The following is an 11,017-nucleotide window of genomic DNA, read 5'->3' as shown; positions in this document are numbered from 1 at the left end:
CCGATGAGATGAGCGGGCGGCATGCACCCCAGGCTTAGTTATGCATTCAAGAGCATCATATCTTGCAAGTGATAAAGATATATTTGTGCTAAACTAGTTCTTGGTATCATCAAACAGCTTATATGGGAATACCAATTTAAACAGTCAATCGAAGACATGTAAAGTGGTACCGCTGAAAATGCATTTACATTCCAACTGAAATAAATACAAATATATGTAGCACCAAATGCAAAAATTATTTGCATGATGGCATTATTTCAGCGGAATATAATCTACCTTCCGATTTAAATCTGGACTCCTCCTAAATACCTCATGAAGGTTCCGACGTGAAATATACATGCTGTATTTATTCCTCATTTTCTTACTATAATCCCTGATGATGCTTAAAGAGCAGTGAAAGAACTGATACACAGTACTTTATACTTTTTATTGTTCCAGGAAGTAGTTTCTCTGCCAGCCGCCGCATCCCACCCTAACAATTTTTGACAGAATATGTGAAACAGAAGGCGTATAACAATTAGGGTGGTCCTATTCGCTTCGATTGTTTGGGAATGAAGATCATAGTGTAGATGTTATCGCCCTACGTGTCATCACCTTCAAAGAACATAAAGTGGGCTTTGCATATTGCAAATCTGCATGGAGGGTTTTATTGTGTGCAGTTTAAATTAGAAACCTTTACGACTGATACTAACTGTGCTCTCCATGGGCTATACAGGTGCACTAGGTTACACAGAACGCGCTCTTGACCTCGTCACGGCCCACTTGGCGATTCGGGTTCTTCGTAGGTCTGTCATTGTATGGGATGGCAGATTGCGCTTCAGCTATTTGCATAATATTGCATTCGAATTGTGTCATATCAGATAAATTCATTACAGAGTTTTAACTTGCCCTAAATTTATTACAGCTGCGTACTGGTAAACTGGCAGCAACTTCCAGTAACTACAGCTTGTGGAAAAACAACTGTAACTACCATACTGTGTAACTGTATTGTATAATCAGAACTACTCGAATCTGCGTGCATGAACACTGAACACCCCATACCCGATAAGATCAGCGTGCCTTCCGGCGGCTAATCGGCCTGACCTTCGCAAATATTTACGTGATTTCCATACGCGCTGCCGATTAAGGCGAAAGCCTTAGATGGCTCATAGGTCGGAAGATTGGCCGTCTGGTGTTACGGCATGAAAATTCAAATGTATGAGCCAGTATTTCTTTATTAATAAAATAGAAAAGCTCCATTATCTCGGTATTCATTGAACGACCACCCTTCTGAATAACCAATGTGGAGACAAAAGTTTCGGCGTGTGGTGTTACCGCTCTTTTTTTTTTTTTTGCTGAGCAATGCGCATGTGTCTTATGACGTTTTGAGGAGTATAAGCACATCTGCGAGAACTGAAAACAAACATGTTGTGGAAAGTTACCACTGTGGCCTTCTTAAATTAGGCTTTCCGTGTCACTTTCAATCTTTCTGGCTACAAGAAAGTAGAACGCACAATCACGATTAGAAGCCCATGTAGCCACCCTGAATACAAAGCTATCCCGAACAATTTTCCCCTACGTGAGTGGATAAAAAACTGTGCTCTGCAGCCGCTAATATGATGCCTATGATGAATTGTCCCGTTTAGTACGAATCAGCGTGTAGCCTCCCACCACTTCCAGCCGCCTACCTTGCGACAAGTTAGCGCCAACCATGTCAGACATGCATATACTTCGGAATCGTTGTATTGCAATAGCAATTAAATGGACACTCCAGGCACATTTCAGCCATCGCCATGATGTTCCGTATAAAATGAAAGGGCAATAACATCGTCGCTGCACACCATACGTTGAATGCGCGTGTTTAAGCGTGCAAGAGCAGGCGACCATCGCGGCTCAGTCACGGCCGCGAGAAAGGGAGCACAGTGCAGGAAAGCCCGCCGTCTTGCGCCACGTGCGAGGCACCCAATGTTGCCAGGACCGCTGGGGAGGGGAAAGAATGGGGCGTGTTCTTGTCCGGCTGCAACTGCATAGGTGGCGGCTGTTCGTGGTCGTATCCGAGAGGAGTCTGCGTTGGAGGCCGGGTCTACGCAGTCTAGGTGCACCCAAAAATTCCTTAGGAATCGAAAGGAAACTCTTTCGGATCACTTAGAAACAGATACGGTCCCATTTTCTCTCACTCTTTCTCACTACCACCCAGGTTTCGTCACTTCAGCCTCTAATCTCTGTCGTGAACCTTGGCTTCTGCTCTCCAGCTCCGTTCTCATTGTCTGGCGGATCCTCCCCTGCGGTGACTAGAGCACCTGAAGATCTGGAAGGACTGTCAGACACCACTGCACTCCGCAGACCAGGTCGTACTGACCTCCTTGCCACTGTTACTGACCTAAGGAACAGAAATGCCTCTATGGGGTCCTGTGGGGGCTCGGGAGCCTGCAGGCTCCAAAGTCATCAATCCCTATAGTAAAGTTTCTTTTTATGATGATGTGCATCGACGGCTCGTACCCTCGTACATTTTGTGTCTTCTCGGTGTTCAGCTTGCGTTCAAGCGATAGACAGCACGAAGTTCACTTCGCTCGCTGCTGCTGCCGCGCTTCCTCCCGCCAACGTTTCGACAGCGAGTGTCTGCGGTCATCGAGCGTGATGTGTTCACCCTCGGAGTGCGCTCTAAAGCCACAATAATTATATTAGTTAGCAAGCGAAAATTTACAAGTTCATACCACCAACAAAAGTCCTATCCTTATTTTGTATGGCTGTCCGCCAATTGGCTGTCGCTATCGATGCTTCGCCTTTCTAGCACAACTGGGGACTTCTTTCGTTACCCCTTTTTTCCTTTATAGCGTACTAACTTCGGTACGTCAGCTGTTTCGCAGAACAAAATAAGAAGACCATGTTATATTACTGAGTCTGAAAGCTTGCTTTCTATGTGTATATTAGACCGAAAGATATTCGTAATGCTAAACGAAAGGGGGTTGTGCCTACAAAATACTACTCGCTTTGACGACAGCGAAGTTATGTTCATTTAACTAGTTTCATTTCCCGAAGGCGCCTCTCCGCGACAGCTGGTCACGTCTGTGCTGCTGTAGCCAGTATGAGGCAAAAATTTCTCTTCGGTCAGCCATTCTCACCTCTACAGTGTTCTAAACACATTGTCAAGAATTCGACTAAACACTTATTTGGCATGCTCAAAGATAACAGGGTAGCATGCATTAGCCTCACCCATTTCTTTGCTTTTGAAAAATTGGGACGTGCTGTATCTTGTAACCAGGAGGGGGCCACGCATGTCGGAACTCCAGCGCCATCATTCCAGTATAAATAGCCAACCCAAGCAGGGGGAGGATCTTCAGATATTATGTGTTGAACCGGCCAATCGTCGCCAATAAACCCCTTGCGCAACTGTCATCTCTTTATTAATGGCGACGAGGATGAGATGAACCGCCGGCCCTGATTCAAGCAACAAGCAGCAGCAGCAGGCATCATGGGCAACAATCTGCCACCGTCCTGAAGCCACCAACCGTTCGTCAGGCACCTGACGGAATTCTGTACAACAGCAGCTAACATCGTTTCGAGGCTTTTGCGAGAGCGAACAAGCTGGACCAACAAAGCATGACTGACGTTCTTATCTCGATAGTGGGTGACAGCGCGTACGCCACATCACGGAACTTGAGGTTTCCGGAGGCTCCTGAAAAGGCGACGTATCAAGAGATAAAATACGCGCTTCTAAACCATTACGCGCGAAAGCGGTCGATAGACACGGAGCGTTACAACTTGTATAAACGCACACAGGGATCCCGGGAGGCAGTTTTCATCTTGGTATTGATGCGGTTGCCAACGAACTGCTCGTTTGGAATGCTTTTAACTAAGGCGCTCAGAGACCAGCTCGTCGTGGGTGTGCGCAGCGAGGCTATTCGATGCCAGCTTTTGGCCACAGAAGACGACGACGGCCTAACTAGGGACAAGGCGTGTTATCGCACGTCCATGGAAGCCGCGGAAAACCACGCGAGGGAGATGCTACCGGGCGAGACGTGACCCGACAACAAGAAGACGACGTCAAGTGGCAACGCGGCGACAGCGCCGCGACTAGGCGACATTGCAGCAACTACGACTACGCGAAGGATGTGCTACCGGGACGAGACGTGACCCGAGAACAAGAGGACGACGTCAAGTGGCAACGCGGCGACCGCTCAGCGACTAGGCGACAGTGCAGCGACTACGACCACACGAAGTATGTGCTAAGGGACGAGACGCGACCCGACTATAAGAGGAGGACGACATCATGTGGCAACGCGGCGATAGTAGCGACTAGGCGACAGTGCAGCGACTATGACCACGCGAAGGTTGTGCTACCGGCACGAGGCGTGACTCGAGAACAAGAGGACGACGACAAGTGGCAACGCGGCAAGAGTGCCGTGACTACGCGATCGACCGGCGACGGTCGGCGACGTGGTAAGGCGGCTGCGAGGAAAGGCCCTGCTAACATGGACAGGATGCTGTCGTGTTTTCGTTGTGGGGTCGCCACCACCAGCGGGACTGTCGGCACATAAGGCAAGGTGCTACAGTTCTTCTCAGACGGGACATTTAGCCACTATGTGTAAGAGAAGACAGAGCAATTTCACCGCGGAAGAGGACATGTGTAGCTTAGAATTGTAAGCGCTAGGAGAAAGAGTTGAGCCATACAAAGTTGATATGAATGTAAATGGGCCAACCAATGCCACGGAAATAGACATGAGCTCAGCGGTATCCATTATCACTGAAAGTGAATTTGTGAAATATTTCGGACATCTGCCATATCAGCCTGTGCAGTTTCGCTTAAGGACACACAATGGCTCAAGCGTTCCCTTGAAGGGCAGTGTCAGTGTAACTGTAGCTCATGAAGGCAATTCTATTAGACTGCCGCTCGTGATAGCTGCGAATAAAGAGGAGCACACGGCACCGGCATTGCTTGGCCGTGACAGGTTGAAGCATATTCGCCTGGACTGGTCACATGTTTCGCGAGTGAACACAATCGCTAAACAGGAGGGGTTGCTAAACAAGTACAAGGATGTATTCACCGGCCCAATTAGAAGTATTAAGGGGTTTGCGGGCTCCATAGTTTTGAAGCAGGGAGTGGAACCTGTATTCTGTAAAACCATGCCAGTGCCGTACTCCCTGAAAGACAAAGTCGAAAAAGAGCTGAAGGAGTTGGAATCGGCCGGTGTGTTGTACCCGGTGCGTGAAAGCCAACGGGCAACCCCTGTCGTAGCAGTTCTGAAGAGTGATAGAGAAGCCGTTCGCCTTCTGGTGACTACGATGTGCCTGTAAACTCCTGTATTACGGTTACCCACTACCTGCTACCATTTCCGGAAGATGTGTTCGCGTCATTGGCAGAGGGAACATGTTTCAGTGTGCTTGATTTACCGAAAGCGCACTTGCAAATTCGAAAGTAAGACCCTTCGCTAGAGTTGCTAACTATAAATGAACACCTTGGCCTATTCCGTTTAACACGTTTACCATGTGGGGTCACGAGCGCACCTCCTATTTTCCAGTCAGTAATGGACCGGGTATTGGCTGGCTTGGAGGGCACATTGTGGTATCTCGATGATGTTCTCATAGCAGGAAAGACCGAACACGAGTGCCTGAGACGCACCGAAGAGGTGCTACAGAGACTACGGAAGCATGGGATACGTGCCGACGCTGATAAATGTCAATTTATTGAAAACCGCGTCCGCTATCTTGGTCACGAAATTGACGCGGTTGTCATGCATCCTATCACAGATAAAGCAGAAGCTATATTGAAGGCTCCAACTCTGACTGGTGTCTCCGAATTGAAGGCTTTCCCAGGGTTGGTGAATTGTTACGCTAGGTTCCTTTCCCAAACAGCCATTAGAACCACTCTACAAGCTCATCAGGAAAGATTGTACGTGGAAATCGACAAAAGAGAGTGAAACCAGCTTTGAGAAATGTATGCTGCTCCTGAGCAATGACTCAGTGCTAACTTTGTACGATGGAAACAAACCGCTGCGCCTGACATGTGACGCATCGGTGTACGGCCTTGGAGCGGTGCTCGCGCACAAGGAAGTGCGCGGCGAGAGACCTATCGCATTCCCGTCATGCACGCTTACAGCGGCCGAAAGGGACTACGCGAAAATTGAGCGCGAAGCTCTAGCCATTATTGTCGGCATAAAAAATTTTATAAGTACTTGTTCGGTCGGCAGTTCGAAATAGTGACGGATCATCAGTGGCAGACGCGGTTGTTTGATCCGAAGAGACGCAGCAGTCGAGTAGCGATAGCAAGAGTGCAGCGATGGAAAAATTTCTTTGCTTGTTATCAGTACGTCATCAAGCACAAGAAGGGCCAACAAGTGGGCCACGCAGATGGCTTCAGATGGCTTATCGAGGCTACCATTGGAAATAACTAAGGGGGAAGAACAAGAAATATTTTTTTCGCCTCAATCACAGGTTTCCTTTACAGCCCAGGAAGTGGCTGAAGACACAAGCAGGGATGAGGTTCTGAGAGTGGTAGTAGACATGACGCGTCGGCGGTTGGCCTCAAGAAACAGAATACCGCCCGTATTTTAATCGCCGACACGAGTTGTCGATAGAGCAGGGTTGTTGGTTGTGGAATAGTCGGGATGTTATCCCGAAAGCTCTTAGGCGAAGTGTTCTGTCTTTATTGCATGAGAGCCACGCAGGAATGACGAAAATCAAGATGCTGGCGCGTAGGTGGATTTCGTGGTTAAGGCTTGATGCAGAACTAGAAGACATGCTACGAGCGTGCGAGGTCTGTCAATGTGCACGGAATTCAGCGCAATCAGTACCGGTGTAACCATGGTCAATAGCTACAAACAATTGGGAACGGGTTCATTTAGATTTTGCGAAAGTGGAAGGGAGATCATTGCGGCTCATGGTAGACGCGAACTCAATATGGCTCTAGGTAAGAGTAATGCATGGCACATCAGGCTTGGCCATGGAGGAGGCAGTAAGGAGCACCTATTCGGCGATGGACTGCCCAGTGTCGTGACTTACAACGGGCCGCAATTCAGGTCCAGGGAATGTCAACACTTCTTGCAATAAAACAGTGCAAAGTCACTTTTCACGCCCCCGAATCACCCCCAGTCAAACGGTGCAGGGGAAAAGTTGGTGCAGACCACCAAGAGGGGGATCTTGAAATAGCAGCTAGCAGATGAAAGAGCCGGCCAGACCCGGTCGTTACAACATCGCATTGATAATTTTTTTTCACACAGGACGACGCCGCACTCGTTCCCAGAATCAGCGCCCTGCGAGATGTTTCTCGGATGAAAAGTCCGAACCAGACTGTCCATGCCCGAACCATGCAGGATAAAATTGTGGAAAAACAGAAGTGAAAAAAAAATAAACTCACGGCAGATGCAAGAAGGGGTAACAGCTGTGACTTTCCACAAGCCGAAGAGGTATATGTCCGTAGTGTTCGCAAGGAAAGGGTGAATTGGTTGCGAGAGAAAATTGTAAAGAAGGTGTTAAAAGTGACGTTCCGGGTACGCGCAGGAGGGGTTCTTAGTTATTGCAATGCCGATCACTTAAAATGTAAAGTAGAATAGCCAACGGCTGCCTTGTCCGAAATAACGCTGTCGGAGAACGCAGATACCCAAAGCGAGGTACTCCACGAAATTTTACCGAGGGAGGAGGCATTAGACGCGGTCACGTGCACTCAGCAGGTGGCGCCATTAGAAGAGGGCCAAGCAACCGAACTCCTTCACAGCTGCCAGTCGGAGCAGTGCCCCTGCGGCGATCCACTAGGATCCGGCTAGTGCCCGAATAGTGCGGGTACCAGTAGCCAAATAAAGTGCAAAAAGGTGTTGCAACTTGTAACCAACAGGGGGCCACGCTTGTGGACACTCCAGGGCTACCATTACAGTATAAATAGCCTACCCAAGCAGGGGGGGAGAGAGGTCTTCAGATATTATGTGAGATACCGGCCAGTCGTCGTCATTAAGCCTCTTGCGCAACTGTCGTCTGTTTAACAGACCACATCTCTTTAATCCACGACTCTTTAATAGACTAGTTAAGTCGCTACTTAATTAGTTTTATTTCCTGAGGCGCCTCTACGCGACTGCTGGTCAGTGTTATCCAGCTGTAGTCAGTATGATATAAGAATTTCTCTTCGGTCAACCATTCTAAACGCTACAGAGTTCTCAACACAATGTCAAGAATTCGGCTTAACACTTATTTGGAATGCTTAAAGATAAGTTTGGATGCATTAGGGCTCACGCCTTTCTTTGCTTTCGATAAATTTGGACGGCGCCATGTATTTTGGAGTTTACAAAGTTGATGTGACGAAAAACACGCTTTACGGCATGTTTGCTTTTCCTGTATATCGACAAGCTTCGTGCTTGTAAAGAAGAAAACAATGACATGGCTAACACGCAGTGCAAGAGCAAATAAAAAAGCAGTGCATTCCGTTGTGGCTCAGCAAGCCACTTTCATCCGTGGCTGCATTTATCTGCGGCTTAGCTCTTGTTCTTGTGTGGCGATAAACGGCTCAGAACCCACACCATCACTATCTTTCCAAAATCATGAGGTTTGCGGTAGGCAATGGTACGCAGCTATGTGCATTAGGTCATCGCCTGGAACATAGTTATATCATCAATAAATAAAGGAGCCTGGGTGACTCCTCGCTTCTGACGCTTTTCATGTTTCGCAACAAGAACTTCTGATGCTTCCAATTCACTTGACAGCTCATTAGGAATTGGCCCTGGATGACTCGCGTAGACAGATATTAGATTGACTTTGCTGTAGGGTGCCAGCGTGGTTCCGAGCCGATGGAAATACAAGCGCACATAGACGTCATTTAGCAGTCGATCATGACATTTTTCGTTTTTCTGCAGTTGACATTTGGCTGAGATTATGCTTCCCTACGGGGATCGCCAACTCTGCGGTGATAATTAAGATACAAAAGGAAATAGTGGTTTATAACCAAGGGTCCAAAGCTCTTATTATTTTTCGATTCACACGCACGTGTACACACACCCACACTTACATGCACGCAGCAGAAGGACATAAGATCCATTAAATTTTGGATTCCTTTAACCTCATGCTTTAGATTCAGTAGGAAAAGTTTGTCGTGCGCTTATCCAGTCTGCACAGAGCACCTATGTTGCCGGCATGTGGCATCATTTCATGCTGTGGCTTCATATTCATTTCATCGCTCACAAACCCGCACAGAGTTAAACTGTCATGTTCGGCTTTGAACAAAGTAAGGAAGTGAAGGTATGAGTGGCGATACCTCCGACACTGACAGCCTAGATTGTTGTGAAATATTGCCTTGTGCGTTTATTTCGCCTTGCAGCGACGCGAGCGGCGTCGCTTGACGCGTTTCGGTAATGGACACGCCTCATGCATTCCGGGACGCAAGGTATAAATACGCGACCACCGCTTGCGCTGGCTCAGTCCGACGAACGCCGTAGGCGCGCTTGCTGTTTTCGCCATCACCAAGGTGTTCGCTTGATTGAGGGTACAATTTCACCCAATAAACTCTCTTTCTTTATTTTACTGCCGACGCCTTGTCCCTTTCTGTCTACCTGCTTGTCTGGCAGCTCGCCGTCACATACGTGACATTTTGTGGAGGTGCGGGCTATCGATCCCAGAACCTCTGGTAGACAAACGGCCTCATTGAGCGTTTAAATAACACCGTCGCCGTCATGCTCGCGATGTATATGGACATCGGGCACAAGACTTGGGACAAAGTCCTTGCGTACGTGACGCTTGCTTACAAGACCGTACCACAAGAGACAACGCATTTGTCGCCATTCGAGCTTGTCCTTGGTCGCCACGTCGCTACTATGCTGGATGCGATGTTGCCTCACGTCAAAAGCGACAACGTCCATGCGAACGTTGACGGCTTCCTTCAACGCACCAAAGAAACTCATGAGCTCGGCCGAATGCGTATTAAAGAGGAGCAAAACGTCGTCGCCCAAATCTACAACCTTCGACGACGAGACCAAGCGTACGCACTTGGTGAGCGCGTATGGTGTGGACACCAATTCGTCGCTGCGGGATTAGTGAGAAGCTCCTGCACCGTTACTTCTGGCCCTACAACTCGACTTGGGCCACTAGCCTATGGGGTTGTGCCCGATGGAGTGAGTCAGAGAGACGTCCCGCGCAACCTGATGGTTCACGCCGCGCGCCTCTGAAAGTGTTTTGAGCGTTAGCCGAGTAACGGACATTTTTTTTCGTTTTCCATGTTTGATTGCATGCTTGCAAGTTTCTTGATTTGATAAGCATCGACACGATGCTTTTTCACTGTGCGGAGGGGGGGGGGCACTGCCACGTCTTTTTCTTTCGGCTTGAAGCGACGCGAGCGGCGTCGCTTGACGCGTTTAGATCATGGGTTGGCCTAAAACATTCCATGACGCAAGGTATAATACGGGACCACCACTTGCGTTGGCTCAGTCCGACGAACGCCGTAGGCGCGCTTGCTCTTTTCGCCGTAACCGAGTTGTTCGCTTGCTTTAGGGCACTAGTTCAACTAACTCTCACTAAGTTTGCCGCCTAGGCAGTGCCCCTTTCTGTCTGCCTGCGCGCCAGGCAGCTCACCATCACCTACGTGACAATACTGTGTCATAACGACGGCATAGCATTGATTTGTTGTAGCTCATCTTGCGAGTAATATAGTTGACGGCTTACTCAAGCGGCGGCCACCAGTGACTTCTCGGCTGTATTTGCGAATATATTTAATACACACTTATTAAATTCGTTGACTGAATTTTTCCTCATACCTAATTACCTGCCTTCATTGGAAAACAAAGTTTATATGCTATTGCTGTTGGCTACATATTTTTAACGGTGATTGTGTGGTAGCCTTCTTTATGGTAATTTCGCCATCAGTGCCTACAATGGTTTGCAACATTATACAACACTGATGAATTAAGAAGTCCAACAGGAGTGTTCTTGAGACTTTCTCCAGTCTACATGAAAAGCCTTCCCGTATCAGATCAGTATTTCAGAGCAGGCTCTAAATGTTAATATTACGGATTTTACTAGATTATTCGTCATCACACAGGCTTTTGAGTAACAAGGCATAGCTTCA

This window comes from Dermacentor variabilis, chromosome 11, assembly GCF_050947875.1.
Source record: "Dermacentor variabilis isolate Ectoservices chromosome 11, ASM5094787v1, whole genome shotgun sequence".
Lineage (NCBI taxonomy): Eukaryota > Metazoa > Arthropoda > Arachnida > Ixodida > Ixodidae > Dermacentor > Dermacentor variabilis.
The sequence above is the reverse complement of the archived record's forward strand: the minus strand, read 5'-3'. Positions refer to the sequence as shown.